Source organism: Amblyomma americanum, chromosome 4 (assembly GCF_052857255.1).
Source record: "Amblyomma americanum isolate KBUSLIRL-KWMA chromosome 4, ASM5285725v1, whole genome shotgun sequence".
Lineage (NCBI taxonomy): Eukaryota > Metazoa > Arthropoda > Arachnida > Ixodida > Ixodidae > Amblyomma > Amblyomma americanum.
The window spans coordinates 71,150,670-71,163,309 of record NC_135500.1 but is presented as its reverse complement, the minus strand read 5'-3'; the positions used below and the strand labels follow the sequence as shown (position 1 = coordinate 71,163,309).

Sequence of the window (12,640 nt, the reverse complement as noted above, 5' to 3'; positions counted from 1 at the left end):
TTCGGAAACGCAACGTTCCAGTTGCGATGGCCGCTTCGATGGTTGCTATACCGGCACATATACGTACCGAATCGAAAGTATAGGTACCAATAGTATAGGTATCACTGTTTCTATGCGATATAGTGCGGTCACACTGCAACGATTCTGCTCAATTTGACCATCACTAAAGAAAGAAGCGTGCTTGACAAATGTAAGCCGAAAGAGTTAACGCTCTTAAAGTTTGTAATAGCGTCAGAGTCACATCTTCCCTTTCTGTGTCGTTTCTGAGGTTTATGGTGTTCACTATATGAGTATGTAAGACAAAATAATGGGTACGCATATTAAAATTTCGGTAAAAAAAGAACATCATGCACGACAGAATGTAGGCATGGCGATTTGATCAGCCCCGCCACTTGACATTCATTGCCCACTAAAGCATTACATGACACTTACGTTTATATTTTTACCCTGCATAGAAATGATATTCGTGATGCGTATGCTGAAGTACCCGACGAGGTAACTGCTATAACCCCCATGCTGGTGACAAAACTAGGTCCCAGGGATATCTAATCATTGGCACAAAGCGTTATTCCTACTGGGACTTCTGAGGGATTACCTAAAGGTCTGCTCGATATAGATGTCATGGCAGGCTATGCGATAGATATCCCGTTCTTTTCATTACACTTGCAATTGTACAACCGGCCAATTCTTTAACAGTACGACGCAAGCATCGACTAAACTGCTTCTCAGCGCCTTATCACGGCGCGGAGCAGCGAAGAGGGCGAGAATCACGGCGTGCGCGCAAGTTCGATCACAAAACAATTCTCCTCTGTGGGAAAACGTGTGCGCACGCGGTTATTCTCACTGACTTCGCCGCTCCGCGCCGTGATAAGGCGCTGAGAAGCAGTTTAGTCGATGCTTGCGTCGTACTGTTAAAGAATAGGCCGGGTGTACATTATTCATGCGGTCCTGTCTTTCTGCACTCACATCAGCGATATTTCTCTCTAAAGTACATTTTAAAGCTCCAAGCGCGAATAATTTATGTCGCCCATTAAAAAGATGCACTTCTAAAAAATGTGTATCGGTGACGTCCACAATGACTGGGGCAAAACAATGGACGTGACATTAGGAGGCGCTTTTACACCCGATCTTCAAAGCATCGTGTTCAGTTTACTAGTAAGTGCACCCAGAATCAGATAACTGCTACTTTCACCACAGTTTGCAATCTCTGATGCCGGTAGGCAATCCACGGTTCAAAACTTTCGGCGCCTCGGATGTGAAGCCCAGCGATTGTTTGGGAACATAAAACATGGCCAGGATTCTGGTTCATCCGCTCCTAGTTCACAACGCCGCCACCACGGGCCGCATGAAGTTGAGCTCCTCCTCCTTCTCTTACATTCTTCCTCCCGGTTTGAGAGAGAGACGCTAGTAAGCTTCGCCCATTGTCCGCTTTGTGTGTCCTCCCCTCAAGCCAAGCTCCTCGGGAGGGGGGCACCCTTCGCGTTTCTGTTTTTTTTTTCCCACCCAGCGTGTTCGAAACGGGCTGACTGTGCGGCTCCCCTAGTCTGTTCCTTTACTGCGGTGCAAGAAAAGAAAGAAGTCGGGTTGGGGTTGAAGCGGTGTACACGCCCCGTCTTTGTCCGACTTTGAGGGGCCATTTGTCAAAAACTACTGGCGGTATATATGCACATCACACAAGATATGGCTAAACGTTCCAGAATTGTGCCAAGGCCCAGCTATCACTCAGTGAGTCCAGAGCCTAATGCGTGGAATAGAATTTTTTTGGCGCTGCACCCAACTTCTCCCCGTGGGACGGTCTGTGTCTTCATGGTAAATGGTGTTTTGCTGTACAGAAAATCTGATGACTGGTGACAGAACAGAACTAGCGGCCGTATAAGCATCAGTAAGAACCTTGTGTTGCGCATTTGTTTACACGTCGGTGTTTTTATTTTTTCGAAAGAGGTTGCAGTTATAACCTGACTCACCATAATTGTCAAGCTTTTTCGCAACGGGGAAAAAAATTACGGACAACAATTAAGTCTACTTACGAGCTGTGAAGGAGAAAGCTTGCAGCGTGGTGTTCGGCTGCGGCGATGGCGTGCTGCTCTAATGCAATGGCCAGCCAAGCTGATCAGTTCACGCCGCCCGAATGGAAGTTGATGAAGGCGACGATACCCAAACCCAGCTCGAGCCCCTGTGCTTCCTTTTTTCGAGTTGAGTTGTCGACAGAAGGACGAAAGGAAAAGCACGGGCTTGCTTACTGGCTCAATGCGGAGCCACGCCCAGCTGCCTGCGTGCTGATAGTAGGAGGTGAAAGATGGGAGTAAAGAGACAGAAGAAAAGCACGCGTAATAGCCCGTAGGCCACGGGCCAATCCCGGAGGCAGTGCAATACCGGGCTGACCTGTGCCAGAGTGCGTTACGCCAAGCACTCCGCCATACTTTTAAAAATATGCGTAACACCCAAGCCTCAAGGGCCCATATGAGATATTAAGCCAGGTATGTGAATGGCATCCCCCTTCGAAAGCGGACCGGGGATTGAGCCACACCCGAATACTCGATCCTGTGCTTCCTTGCTATCGCTCCCCTTTATATTTCTCCTCGATATCATTTCCCTTTCTCCTCCGCCGGCTGCAGCTCGGGTGGTTAAGATATTAGATAGCAATTGCCACGGCCGGCAACATTATTTTCCTTCACTTTTGATGCGAAAGCTTCATTATGCTACCTCGTAACGATTTCGCGGTGCTTACGGTTTTGACCTTCAAGTGGGCCAGAGGTCAGTCCTCTCACGGCGTGGTTCGAGCGTCCACCGATATATTTGAGACAGTTACTGCGCCATTTCCTTTCCTCAAAACCAATTTTAGAAACTAACCTTGAAAGTAAAAATTGAAAATTGGTTTTTTGAGAAAGGAAATGGCGCAGTATCTGTCTTTCATGTCGGCTGACACCTGAACCGCACCGTAAAGGGAAAATGGAGGGAGTGAAAAAAAAAGAAGAAAAAGGTGCCGTAGTGGAAGGTTCTGGAATAATTTAGACCACCTGGGGATGTTTAGCGTGCACTGACATCGCGCCCTATCCACTGAGCCAATGCGGCGGGTTCCCTTCGTGGGTGCGGAACCCACTTCGGAAAGTATTTTACTTACGAAACTTAATTTTTCTTTTTCTGATTAGGTCACGTGGTTTTTCCAAACCTCTGGGGAGGACAACGCCTGATTTTCCTCCTTATGAGCTGCTATGCTTTCGCAAAAATGAAAATATGCTGCCTTCTACTTACGAACGGCGCTGATCATTTTACCTAGGCTGCTTGCACACAACATTTGTTTCCTGCATTTATACACAAGCATGGTGACAGGTTGCTCAGCGTACAAATTATTGAATAATACCATTTAAACGTGTAACCATTTTCGGGATGCGCTTGTATAGGAATTGTACCTGCATGCACGTGACTTTCTGGCGCCCTAGTTCACTGCCTTTTTCTGCATATGTGTGTGTGTGTGTGTTGGGCTGAGTGTGTGGGTGTGCGCGCGCGCGCCACGGTAGAGTCCATTGCATGCAGTGGTGCAAAAACGCGGAGCTCCCACTTGGCTTGTCGCAAGTTTGGCTTGGTTAGGAGGGCGAGGGCCGGCTCAGGATGTGAAGCTTTTAAATTCCATGGCTGATCACCAGCCTGTCTTATGACGTAGGGATAATGTAAACAGGGAATTCGAGAATGTAACATGCAACCAGATCCCTCGGATTTTTTTTTTTCATCACATTACTCCGCATGAACATGTCCAGATATCGAGAACCACACGCTCGAGACAACACAGGCTTTTTGCGCGCGTGGTTTTCTTCCACCGGCCTTGAGGAAAAGCGCGCGCCCATTTTAATACGACAGTAATTCATGTCCCCATAAAAAAAGACAAGCTATGCTTGATGAATCGTTTATCTTCAAGACAATCACGTTTCCATGCCCGCCCCCCAAGTCGCCACGTGCTCGTCGGCCATGGCGGCCTCGTCGACGGCGACGTGCGCAAGCAGTCATATCGGGAAAGAGCGGGCTTTCTGCGCACCTACTCGCTCGCGTCAGCCGCCGCCTCATCAACCGCCGTCGGACGACGTGCGAAAATTATCTGGTAGGTCCACATTGGTGGCGGCGCTCACCATCGGGTGAAAATCGCCGGCCTCACGCCGTAAAAACGCCTCATGCATCCCTGCATTAAACGCTGTGGCTGAGCGGGGTTAAGATACTAGATTACGATACCTGGTGACATGACCAAGCGCCGTCACATGTCCGAGATGGGAGGTGCACTAGCGGGTGGCTGTTGGCTGGTTATACGGTCGAGTGCTCATTGCTCGCCGGGCTAAACGTTACGTCATGAGACCATGCGAAATAGCCTGAAATTTCGAATACAAAATATGCAGAGGACACCAAGCCGCAGAAAAGACCTGTTAATGCTATAGCATCATACCAACAAGGCGGAGCTAAGTGTTCCCCAAATTTCTTAATTTCAGCGCGATTTCTTTTCTTTGTTCAAAAGTACTGCTCATAGTGCTGCCGCAATGAGGAGTTGTGTAGTCAAATCATCAATGTTGTACTTTGCGATCGTTATGGAGCGTTTGGATTTTGATGTAGGCGAAATGCTAGTGGTCCGCGTACTGTTCGATTTCAGTGCATGTTAAAGAACCTCAGCTGGTCGAAATTTCCGGAGTCTTTCACTACGGCGTTCCTCATAGCCTGAGTCGCTTTGGGACGATAAACCATAAACCAAAACGCATGGAAATATTATACGGCTTATGGAAAAGCGTGATGAAGGAGATTCCACAATTATTTTTGGGTGTGACATAACTATGAGGGATCGGAAAGCAAGCATTGCTTTTTCACGTTGTAAGAACTCGCTCAGCGGCAGCTGGAGCTGTGATGCGCCAAACATACCTTTTCACGTATTTGAAAGCACTGCCTGACAAATGTTTCAAAGACGATTAGAGATCATATAACGGCAGCAATGCGTCCCACCCGGTCCTCTTCGTTCCTTCTGTTGTTTTTCGTAACTGATCTAAATTGGGATCCAAGTGGAGACACATCACTTATGTTAAAGCTGAAATTCACTAACGTACCCTGACGCCCGGATCTACATGACGTTACTCACCAGCACGGTGACGTGACTCGATTACGACCGACGCTGAATACCCCCGGGAATTCGGTCCCCTCGCCGTCAACTGTGAATGCTGAGGCGGCCGCAGATAGAACATGCCATCGCAAATGAGAATCTCCAAAAGGAGGCCATATTAGGTTCAGGAGTGAAGTTGAAAATAGCGAAAATTAAATGTAGCAATGCCTACATTCAGTTTAAATTCTTCAGCCTACCGAATTTCCTAACCTGTTCAGTGTTTTGCTCAATTCTTTGTTCATGTCCTTTTGTGCAAGTTGCAAAAAAAAATAACGGTGGTTTAGCTTTGGTTAAACCTGGAGTGACGCGCCTGCTACAGCTGCCCGAGTGGAACTTGGTCACGTGACCAAACACGTGACCAACAACGTGATCAGCCGCACCACGTGACCAACCACGTGACAGGGTGGCGGCGCATCTACAGGGTGTCAACGCAGCCACAGGGTGGCGGTGCCGCCACCACCACGGCGCCGCCACGTTGAAGGCTCGAAATGCTGCCGTAATATTCGCTACAAAAACTCGTACAAAAAATCAAAGCGGCAGTTTACTTAACATGACAGAATACATTTATTATCGCATCACATCATGGCGCAGAAAAAGTCTAAACGATACATTTCGACAGTTTGCTAGAAATACACAATGCACTTATGCACAGAACCAGCTTGAGAAAGTGTCGGTAGTAAATATTAAGTATGGCAAAACTTTAAACTTTCTACATAGACGTGTACCACTTGCAACCGCCACACATCACTAGGCTGGTTGTGAGGAAAGGAGAGGTGCAACATTCGCGCTACAATGAGGTCAGCCACATGAACCGCGCCGTTTCGCAGGGAACATAGGCAGCCAGAGGTGCACTGCGAAGGCATTTCAAGCGTGCACTGCAGTAATTATAAAACACAATTGGCCTAATCTTTATGAAACCCAAAAAACCCAAAACAACACAGCGTGGCGCGACACAAAAAATATAAACATATCTTACGTGAATACAGATACAGCGTGTAAATATTGCACATCAAGGAAGATTATCACAAATATGGCGAAGAACGAAGAACATTTACAACAAAGCATTTCACTCTCGTTTAGTCGTACTAGCGAGAATGCGAGTTTTAGCATTGAGTGAAGAGACATAATAAACCGTTCAAGCTGCAAGTGTGCACATACTGCACTACAAAAATTTTTGATGAATATTTCATTAAAAAAGTAAGAAATGATAAAAACTGAGGCATACAGACTTGTGGAACATCGCGAGCAGGCAATTGCTAATTGCAGACAATTTTTGCTAATAGAAGTCAAGTCGACTGCTGAAAACATCGTTTTTCTCTTTCTTTGCGAAGCATTTCACGCAGTTTGGGAACTGATTTTACTTTCGTTGAAATGCCAGCAGCTTTCAATTCGGTCCGCAGTTCAACCGCGTCCATATCCTCGATGCAAGCGGGAGGTGTATCCTCGCGCTCCATTTCAGGAGCGCTTCGAGCCCTATTTGTGCGACTCTCTTCAATCATACCCTCAACCCAGTATGAACGATCGTGTTTTTTGTACGCTCGACTTGTTGTTACGTGCGCGCTATTCTCAAGGCGTTTTGCCAGCTTCAGCGCATCGGCGGCCGCATTCCATTTATTGGATCTTGCATGATGCAAATGCTTCAGAATATCATTCTTTTTCTCAATGCCTTCGCTCGAAAACCACCCCAAACACTTGAATTCTTTGTGCTTATTTGAGGCATGACAGACAAGAATATGCATATATGGCGTCATTCTTTCAGCCCCGTAACCCTTATGCCCTCGTTCTCTAAGTTCTAAGTACGTTTTATGGAATTTGGCTATTTCTTGCTCGATGCTTTCGCCGGTCGTGTTATGTTCAAAATGATCAAAAATGCGACTAAGCATTTTCCAAAGTGAGATGATTTTTTTTTCTGTTTCCGGGCTGAGTTTTCCAGTGAGCCTCTCTGGCAGCATTTCGAGCAGGCGCTCGCAGGAGTCTCCTTGAATACAGGTGAATTTTTTTCCTTTTCTTTCGTCCTGCCACAGTTCAAATTTTACACCACAGCTATTAATTGCCTGCACTATTGCTTCCACATGAGTGCTCTTGGTGTTTAAGTTCGTAACTTTATCGCGGTTGTCTTTGTCCATTGCTTCGACAATCAATCCATCAACCAGGCGATTAACGACTCTAATGCGCACGTGTAAAATGTCTGGAACCACAAATGCAGGTTCAATGTTAAATAGGGGAACACTTTCATTCCGAATTCTTCAACAATGCCGTCCTCCCTCATGTTTTTTAGAGTGCGCAGAAGAGGCGGCTTATTACACTCCTCTGTGTTTGCCCCAGCTCTGCTTCGTTCCTTTAAATTAATACGATAGAAAGGACATGGGTGCCTAGAAGACGCTGACTGCAATCCTTGAACCATGAGCAAGAATTTTAGATCTGAGCCCAGACAGACTATGACGGCAACTTCCTGTCCTTCCAAGCTGACACTGCCCCTTTTCACAACACTGTTAACTTCGTCTATCAAATCCTTCAAACTTTCTCTAATCTGAAAATAGTTTTCAGAGACTTCGACGACTGCGAGCAGGCGATGTAAGGTATGGCTCTGCAGCCTCCGGCTGCTGTCAATCAGGAGAAAAGATAGAGTTGTCCAGCTTGTTCGTGTGCTGACTACACAGCCATCTCCTTCTATTTTGACCAAAATTGGCTGCGACCTGAGCTGTTTTCCTGTCATACCTCTATTCACTGCGTACTCCGCAACGGCAGTTTCAAGTTCGTGCACAAAAGACACCTGAGCGCCAGCTGCTTCTCCTAGGGTTTTAAACACAGCTGTGCTTTCGTCTAGTTTTTGCCTGTGTCAATTGATGACACGGAGCGAGGGTAAATTAGGGACAGCTGAAGACATTTTTTCCCAAAAAACATTGCTTACAAAGTGGTTGTCTAAGAGCGCGGTGATTGCACGGACGCTTATCTTCTCGGGGGAAGAAAGATCCTGATAGTCAGTTTTACCATTACTGCGGTATTCTTTTTTGATTCCTCGCTCCACGGAGATTCCGTCAATGTCAGAAAAGGTAATTTTGTGCAGTAGCCATCGAAGGTCTTCAACTACCAACTGGCATAAGTCCAAGCCATAGCTTTCCAAAATTTCTTCTAGCCCTTGAACTATCACGCTGCCTACAGAATGCAGCTTTCTTCTATCGGTGCTTTTCGAAATTCCCCCACCCTTTTTCCGCAGTTGTTGAGCAAGCGGCAGTTTTTTGCCTGTGATGACAGGCTTTTGTTTTCTTTTTGCAGCTGAAGGCATTTTGCCTCAAAATCCTGAATGGACTTACGCAGTTCAGAAAGAGACCGTTTTGATACACCCTCCATTCGCTTCACTTCTTCTTGTAAAGCTTGAATAATGATGTCCTTGATACTGTTATTTGAATTTTGAACAGAACTTTCCTTATCGAAGGGAATTTTTACATGGCGCTCTTTTTTAAGGAACCCCTCTTTTGCTCGGCCATTAATTTTTCTGTACTGAGTATCTACCGAGGAGCAGAGGCTTCTAAATCTTGTCTTTACTGCAACCTTTAAACTCTCTGGGATGGACATGCCAAGTGGAATAAAAGATGTTATTGTCTCAAAATAAGATTTCTCCAAAACCGTTTCGTTGCTAAAGATTTCCAGAACTGTCTTATTTGTCAATGTAAATGAAATTGCACATTCAGAAATCTCTAAGCGCAAAGCTCCCGAACTCATTTTTAAGAAATTCTAAACAACACAAATTGAAATGCAAGAATCAATACTATATCGAAAAAAAAACAACGTTCCAAAACGTTTGCTGGCAACATATATGTGAAAGGCGGAAGGCTCACTATTTCTGTGGGTTAGGTTCTGCATGCAACAACCTTCGACACAAGGAACATTTGCAGACTTTCCACAGGATAGAAGTTTGGAAAGAGCTTGCAAGCTTTCTGTCGTGTCACAGCAGCCTTCACACGCACTGGGAACTCAATTGCCACTACACTGCCAAGTTTCGTTTCTCGAGTATGCCACCCAAAGGGAAGATTCAGCTTTGAAAAGTCTGACTCATTGCAAACAATCCAACCCCTTTCGAGCGGCCTTCCTTTCCTACTGAAAACCCATTAAAGATGTCCAGGTCTATGTTCACCTTGACAAGCCCGCTGGATCGACGGCTGTTGGAAAGTTTCTTTTGCACAGCGTAAATTAATTCCTCAGCAGCAGCTTCCAGTCGTTGTGGCGATGGCTTGCTTGGGTGCTTAAATTCCCGGAGACAGGCGCCGTTCAGATTTTTTCTTGGTTCAACGGAGCAATGCCACTTGGAATATCCTTTCCATTTTATAAGGTATCCCTTGCTCTGGAAAAAAAAAGATGGCATGGTGAAACATTTAGCGCAAGAAAACTCACACACGCCGAGGAACGACAAAACGAAGCACAAGTGAACCAAAGAAAAGACAAAGGAAATATATGTCACTACGAAATGAAGAGCCAATGAACTTGAATGGTAATTTATGCAAATGTTAACATATCCATTTGTGACGAAATGAGTGCCTTAGAGGACTTAAGTTACTGGGGATTGAAGGGTTTGCTCAAAATCTTGACCGCGTTATCTACCTTACTGAACTCAGGCTGCCCGCTTAGCGCGAAAAAATATATTTATGAAAAATGCTTTGTCTCTGGCATCATCACTAAGTTTGGAAGTCGAGTGTTCAAAACTGGCGGTAGTAGTAGTAGTAGTAGAAAACATTTATTCATAGAAAGGTAGGATAAAGAGGCGGGAAAAAAACAGATTTTGGGTGGAGTCCTTATTTCAGGACCCCAATGTCCACCGCAGTTGCTCTTGCTTGGGATATCAGGCTACGCTGGGTCACCAAATCGGAGCTGAGCAGGGCAGACTCCCACTGTTCCTCGGATTGATGTTTGTCTAGTTCGGGGGGCTTGCTACCGGAGCAGCCCCATGTTACATGGTATGTTGGAATTCCGCCACACCAGGGGCAGATTCCGTCGTATCTATCGGGAAACATGATATGGTATTTGTGTAGGTTTGGGAAGGTGTTCGTCTGTAGTTGTCGCCAGCCCCTCGCCTCTGCCGCCGTTAGCTTCGAGTGTGGTGGGGGATAGACTTGCCTTTGCGTTCGGAGAAGGAGGAGGCGTTCGCCGTACATAGAGGGAAGAGGGGTGACGTCGGGGAGGTTAGTCGCTCGGTTGGTGTATCTCGAGCTAGACTGTCCGCGACCTCGTTTCCCTCGAGCCCCTCGTGCCCAGGAGCCCAAGTGATTTGGTGCTTGCATGTGGAATTTTTAACATGTGGGGTAGTCAGAATGGGAGCGATGGAGTGTGGAAGTCTGCCAGTGAGGAAGAGCCGACACGCCGACTGGGAGTCTGTAACAATTTTTAGTCCGTTCCGCGTGGTATCGCCGTGCTGGATGGCGAGACCGATTGCGGCCGTTTCTGCTACTGTGGGAGAGCAGTTGCGTAGAGGGGCGCTGGCGATTTTCTTGAAGTTGGTGTCCAAAACTACCGCCACCGCGTTCGTGGAATTGGGGTACATGGCTGCGTCGACGTATACAGCATTTCGTGCCTGTCGGTGTGTGCGGCGCAGGTAGTCCACTCGCGCCTTTCGTCGTCCCTTTTGTGAGTCCGAGTGAAAACTGGCGGTATACCAATTGCGGAGACATTTTGTTATAGGAAGTCTCCCTGACTGCCGCGCTTTGGGGCCTCCTACTGTGCAATTTTACCAATTTCTCTAACACATTTTAGTCAATGAAAACCTAAAAACCTAAAGAAAACGTGATCAAGACACCTCTTAAGTTTATATTCCTCGCAGCTTATTTATATGCAAGCTAACAACATTTTTTCAAACATCAATAAACAAATGCAAAAGAAAAAGGTTTGAATTTTTCTGGGCTCTCTTATACAGATAACAGCAGTAACACATACCAGGTGTTACAGGGAAGACTAAGTCATCATCAAAATTAAGCTTTCTCGGATTAGCTCAGCTAACAAAGCGAAAGTCGTCGGCGTTCATTGTGTTCATTGGTGTTGGCGTTGACAACTTTCTTGGTGATTTTGTGGAAAGGAAGGGCGCATATAACTGGCCACCTGTGTAAGTGGGCGCCTCAATAGCGCTTTGAGGTACGTGATGGTGGTGAGAGAAAGATGTGGGCTGCATGCATTAGCGCTGACAACGTTGTGGCAGACACGCGGCACTGCAGCAATAGGCCGCAGCCTGACCAACCTCTCGCGATCAGCCATTAATTCAAATGCCACCTGCCAGGGTGGCAGGTTGGGCGCACTGCTCATCCAGTGTGCGGAACGCACTCAACGCTACAGACGCTAAGCCGCGTCTGCTTGGACGATACATCACAGCTCTCGCTCTCTAACAAGGTTCAGCAGTAGTTGAGCAACAGCTAATATTTTTTTATCCAGCTGATACTCGGCTAGATAACGTGGTCAGGCAGCAGCCGCTGCACGGCTGTGGAGCCCCTGCGCAGAGACGGCGAAGACTAGGCTTGGCGGCGCGGCGAAGTCACTTGCTGGGTTGCTATGGCAGCGGCGCAGCAAGGACGTTCAAGATCAAACGTGAGGTGACGGCGAAATCGCTCCGACGAAAGCAGGAAAAGCTTTCGCTTTTAAAATATGGATTTTGCGGCATAGTATACCAGTGCCCGCAAACTGTAGCTAACCGGTAGTTTCCCAGTAGTTAACAGGCAGCAAACCTGGAGGAAGCTGGTTTACTAATTCTGATATTAACTTTTAACTATTAGTTAGGCGCCTAGTTGCAGTTAGAGGTAGGTTACTAATATCCCTATCAGTTTTTAGAATTTCGAAAACGCGATTACCCTCATCGCAGTGGCTCGACAAAATTTGGCTACATCATGCGATGGCTCAGTGGTTAAGGTGCTCATCTGCTGAGCCGGAGTACCCGGGTTGGCACTCAACCGCAGCGGCTGCGCTTCTATGGAGGCGAAACGCAAAAGGCACCCATGCGCTGTGCAATATCACTGCACTTTGAAGATCCCTAGTGGGTCGAAATTATTCTGGAGCCCTCCACAACGGCACCTATTTGTTCCTTTCTTCTTTAACTTCCTCCTTCATCTCTTCCCTTACGGTGCAATTCGGGTGCCCGCCGAGATAGGCGGGACAGTTACTGTGTCATTTCCTCTCCTCAAAAGCCAATTTTCAAGAACCAGTTAGCGCCAATTCCAGTGCGCGTAACTAGTCGAAACAGCCAAATTTTGTCGATCCATATGGCCAAAGGTAACCATGTTTTGGAAATTCTAAAAACTTATATGGCTATTACTAACTACCGGCTACAAATCTGAAATTACGACTAAGCGCCTAACTGCAATTGTTAAAAGTTAATTATTAAAATCTAGTTAACCAGCTGAATAGTTAAAACGATTCACCGGAAACAATTCACACTGGTAATACTGTGCCGTAAAAGCCATATTTTAAAGCCAAAACGCATATTTTTGAAACGTCTTCCAGGTAACACCTGGTATTCAGAGTCGCTCAGCTAATGCT

General features: G+C 46.5%; 1 protein-coding gene across 1 annotated transcript in view; it reads right to left on the bottom strand.

The window, feature by feature from the left end:
* The window catches only part of LOC144129564 (uncharacterized), a 920,144-nt gene that overhangs the window by 795,716 nt on the left and 111,788 nt on the right, over positions 1-12,640 (bottom strand). The gene's annotated exons all lie outside the window — the stretch shown is intronic.